The following is a 5,466-nucleotide window of genomic DNA, read 5'->3' on the forward strand; positions in this document are numbered from 1 at the left end:
TTTGACACAGAGAAGCAACTTCCGTTTACAACCCAAGTGGACAGCATTAGGTAAAGGATTTGGGGGCACACCATTCTACATCTATCTGAATTTAGTAGTTTCCGAGGAAATGCGGCCTTGGGTCCATTTTGCAGTCTGGATTTTGCCTTTGCTTTGAGCCCATCCAAACCCCGGTGCAGGTACACGTCCGACGTCCACCCTCCCCCACATAACAACTGTAGGTTCTTCCGTGTTGGATGAGATGCCCTGTGGTTCCTGTTGTGCTACGGACTCTCCTTCCTTGCCACTGGGCAAAAAAACCCTGACTTTGTCAGGCTATAGGCAAGTCTCTGGTGACCACGGGCTGATTGGGCTAGGGCTTGACTTTGTCTCCCAAAGCCCGAAACAAAGGCAAGGATTGTTTGAGTCAGCCTGCTCCTTGGATGGGTAGAGGGCACACAGAGCATCGCATTCTTCTGGAAAACCCACAGAGCTTTCTGTATATAACTGTCTTGTTTCTCTGGTGCTCACGGTGTGGCAGCCACTGGGCTGAGGGCTTTACAGTGTCCTATTACTTAATCCTCATCCCACCTCATGAAGTAGGTCCTCTTATCATCATTCCCATTTAATAAGGTGAAGAAACTGAGGCACGGAGAGATTAAATGGCTTGCCCAACAAAGTCATGCAGTTAGTAAGTGGCTTAGTTAGAATGTGAAACATCAAGTTTGAGTACAGAGCCCTGAACCACTAGGTCCTAAACCTCTGATGCTCTTAATATCTCAGTACTTTCTTCAACTGGCCCCCCACCCATCCAAAAGAAATATTTCACAGATCTGTTAAGTTTTATGTCCTACACCTTAATAACCATTTAGGTCCTAACAATGCCATAGCTATTTGAAAATAAATACTATTTAAATAATACTAAACATCTACATTAAAAGAAAAAAAAATTGTATTTAATTTTTAAACAACCTGTACCTAGTAATGGAATGTGTGCTGGTTGGGCACTGCACAACTTTTCCAACTTTGGGATCAGAGTTGGACACCATCACCCTCATTCCACATTCATTTTTCTCATGTGTTAAAAAAACAAAGTTCAGGGACACCTGGATGGCTTGGTCGGTAGAGCATGTGATTCTTGATCTCGGGTTGTGAGTTCCAGCCCCATGTAGGGTACATAGGGTTTACTGAAAAATAAAATGAGATTTTTAAAAATTAAAAAAAAAAAATTCAACCAAGTAAATTTGAAAATCTACTGGATTTATTAAACGATTTGTGAAATGGGCAGCACCCTGTCTGGTGGGGTGAAGGTGCTTTAAGGAACTGTACAGAATGGAAGGTATTTATTGGAAGGAGGGTGGGGCAAGAAAGTTACAAGAGGGAGGGGGGACACTGCCCCCCCCCCCCCCCCCCAGCATTTGGGGAAGGATTGCTTCAGGCAGGACCACCTTTCCTTATGGGGAAGGGAAGTGGGTCTTATCCTGCAGATTACCTCTTCTTTCTTTGAGGTGGGGGGAGGTTGGGGGAGAGGATAGAGAGGGCGCATGTGACAGATTAACTCATTGGTGCTTATTAGAAAACTCCTGAGGTAGGTACCTGGCTGGCTCAGTCTGAGGAATGTGTGACGTCTGGTCTCCGGGTCATGAGTTTGAGCCCCAGCTGAGTATAGAGATTACTTAAGTAAAAATAATACTTAAGAAAATAAGAAACTCTTTACTGATAGGTTGAAATTTAATTTCTGAAGAAGGTTAGGTAATAAGCCCTGGTTTGGTGACTTGGCCTGGCCCAAGTAACGCCATTTTGGGCCTTTCAATTCTTTTCATAACACATGGTACTTGCCTTCTATCACAGAAAACACCAAAAACTCCTTTTCACAAAGATATGACGTGTGGGGATCCATTCAAAACCCAAGAATTTGTATGAATATTTTATTTATTTATTTTGAAAGAGAGAGAGCAGGGGAGAGGCAGAGAGACAGAGAATCCCAAGCAGTCTCCGTGCTGTTAGCCCTCAGTCCAATGCGGGGCTCCAACTCACAAACCGTGAGATCAAGACCTGAGCCAAAGTCAAGAGCTGGCTGCTAAACTGTGCCACGCAGGTGTCCCTGTGTAAATATTTTAAGCTGAAGACAGTTGAAATGTAACAGGTGCAGAAAGAAGCCTTCTTGGAGTTTCCTTTATCTGACTAAAAGCAGCAAGTTCTGAGAAACGAAGCTGTCATAAACCCTTTCTCCTGGGGGGTTTCATGGCCACGAAAATGAACTCATACCTGCCTAAACAATTATCACACACTTTCTCGTCTTCTGTTTGTTTTTGTAAAAACCCATTTGTCTTTCCTCTTGTTTTAAATTTATTTTGAGAGAGAGAGAGTGTGATGGGCAGAGGGAGAAGAAAGAGGGAACTCCAAGTAGGCTCAAGCCTCAGTGCGTCTGACGGGGGGCTTTATCCCATGAACTGTGAGATCATGACCTGAACCAAGATCAAGAGTAGGATGCTTAACTGAATGAGCCACCCAGGCGTCCCTTTCCTTTTTTTTTAAGATTTTCTTTTTAAGTAATCTCTACACCCAATGTAGGGCTGGAACTTACAACTCTGAGATCAAGAGTCGCATGCTCTACTGGGTGAGCCAGCTAGGTGCACCCTATTTGTCTTTTCTAAACACACACACACACACGCACGAAAAAACCAAAAGCCAATTTGTTCTTCCTTATGGAAGCCTTTTCTTCCTCCTCTCTTCTTCCCCACTAAACTAGACATAAAAGCCCGAAATTCTAACCACTCCTTTGAGTTACTTATCACTGAGTACTCCCACATGTATTTGCACGGCATGCAAAAATAAACATTTTGTCTCTTTTCTCTTGCTAATCTGCATTTTGTCAGTTAAATTCACAGACTTCCAAGAAGTGAACCTAAGAGGGTAGAGGAAATGGTTTTCCTCCCCAATAATATTGTCAAAGACAATGTAACATGATTTAATGTTGAAAGTGTAAACTACCTGAAGTTAGTAGTTTTGCACGGGGTCCAACAGATGTTGCTGAGTTTCCCTTGAAAAATTAAAATGCCCCTGGTGCCCCTATGAATTTGCTCTTATTCTCTGGGATGCCTTGCCGCCCAGTTTGGGAACCATGACGCCTAAGCCATATCAAAAGTGATAGGACCCCTGGGACCTGGCTTGTTTTCTCAGCAGTCTCTAGTTCCTCTGGACGTGCCCTTCCGGCCCATGACTGTATCCCTTGTGCCAACATCAGTAGCCTGGCACAGAGTAAGAATTCAGTTGGAGGAGGTGGTGCATGAGCTTAGGGAGCACAGGTAGAGAGCACACGTGGTTAAGGTTTGGGGGATATTTCAGCTCCCTCCCCCCCCCCNAAACACCACTAATTTCTCTTCCTCTTCTGGCTCTTTTTTTCCCTAGACTTCATGCAGACCACACTCTCCCTATTCCTATACTTTCTTCTCTCGAGAACAAGAGAGATGAATTAGGTTACTGTTTTTTACACTGCACTCTATTATCAGAGCATTGCAGTCTGTGTCGCATCAGGTCACTTTTCTGCTCAAAACCTGCAGTGACTATCCAGCTCACTCTGAGTCACTGTCAAAAGTCCCATAGGGCTCAGATGATCTGCTGTAGCCTTTCGTCCTTGTCCTTGACCTCATGTCTTGCTGCTCCTCCCGGCTTATTCTTCTCTAGCCAATCAGGCCTCCTCCTTGCTACACCCCAACTCTGGGTGTTTACTCTTCACTGAGGAGCCAGCTGTTCCCTCAGCCTGGAAGGCTCTTGTCCAACACGTGGAAATAGTCAGGACCACCCAAATGAGAGCGAGCAAAGGCTACTTATTCAGTTTGCTACAGCAAGAGGGTCACAGCCACCACCACCTGCATGTTGCCGAGATTCAAAGGCTATAGGGGATGTTGTTTGGCTCCGTGGACAGCCATAGTGTGGCGATATAATACAGGTCAACAATCCGATGCCTACAACTCTGAAATGCAAATATTTCTCTGAAAACCAAGTTCTGTGGCAAACTCATTTGGTAGCAAATTTTGACCCAAGTTTACTTGAGGCTCTTGAGGGTCTCTATTTATCCGGCTTACTGCGAATTGAACAGGTTTCGCTGCAGAAACATTGGTTTCAGGGTGTTGCCCCAGAATCTCTGGGGGTGTCACATATTATACCCATGGAGGGAAGAGAGCACCTTCAAATATCTTTGAAACAATGTGTATAGCGAAGGGGAGCTTGTGGTAGAGCACAGCCTTCCTGAACAAAGCAGAGAGCTGGTCCTCTGCAGGTTTGTACCAAAGCACAGCTGTTGCTGATTGGGGTTGGTTTCCAGGATTCTGGATTCCAGTTACTCATTCACAATTGGGGATTAAGGCCAAAGAACTGTCAGTCTTCCTATTCATTTGGATTTGGAGAATGGGAACTTTTGGATTTGGAGAATGGGAACTTTTGTCACACCCTGTTACCTCTCTGATGTGCAGAACAAGGACAAAAGGAAAAAATAAGGCTCCTTACAACTTGGAGTCCATTGACAAGCAAGTCCCTGAGACAGGCAGAGTGACCCTCCCCTAGGAACTCGACTGTCTCCATGTTAATATTTGCTAAGGGCAAAAGGGAATCTTAGCTTCACATTTTCCTGACCTTTGGGATCCTGTAGGTCTCCTTTAACCTATAAATATTCCTTTGGAAACTTCTTTTCTCTCTACCCTCCAAGATACATGTTAGTAATCATCCTCCAAGCATGTGGCCATACACCTCTGAAGGGTCTCATGACTCAGGTTTTATTAGACAGTAATAAATGACCTTCTCCTAACAACACCGAGCTCCCTGAAGGTCCTGGAAACCTTGTGTCCAAAATTCCTTAGAGACTTAAGCTATCCCTAACCCCCTCCCAATCTGAAGGTATATAATCCATTGCTCCTCACAACCCCACTGCAGCTCTTTCTGCCCACGGTCCTGTCCCTGGGCGTTAACAAGGCCACCTTCTTACACCAAAGATTTCTCAAAAATTCTCTTGTGACCGACCTTTCAACGTTTCCACATCACTTTCCAAATCTGAAAAACCTTGCATTCTGAGAAACACTTGGTCCAAAAGGTTCAGATAAGCAACTGTGGACCTGAAGTACTTCCATCCGTTTTTGAGCGGATTTAACTAATCTACGTAAAAAAATTGGAAAGCTCTGTGCAGCTGGCAGGTTTTTATAAACACATAGTGCCTGCTGCTTAGCAGCGTATCAAGTGCCTACTAAGTGCAACGCTCTGAGAATTCCAGATACACAGGGGACTTAATTCACTGCAGACTGAATCCTCCCCCGCCCCCCCCCGCGTCCCTGGCGGAAGCGCTCTAACTACGGAATTTTTCATGCAGGCGCGGGAAGGCGTTTCTCCGCAAGGGCCGCTTTGCCCGGCCCTTGGGGGAGCCCTCTGGACCCCTGNGGGCCAGTGTTCCTCCTGCGCAGCGCGCCTCCCCCCAGATTTCCCGCCAGCCGCCGC

This window comes from Crocuta crocuta, unplaced genomic scaffold (genome assembly GCF_008692635.1).
Source record: "Crocuta crocuta isolate KB4526 unplaced genomic scaffold, BGI_CrCroc_1.0 scaffold118, whole genome shotgun sequence".
Taxonomy (NCBI): Eukaryota; Metazoa; Chordata; class Mammalia; order Carnivora; family Hyaenidae; genus Crocuta; species Crocuta crocuta.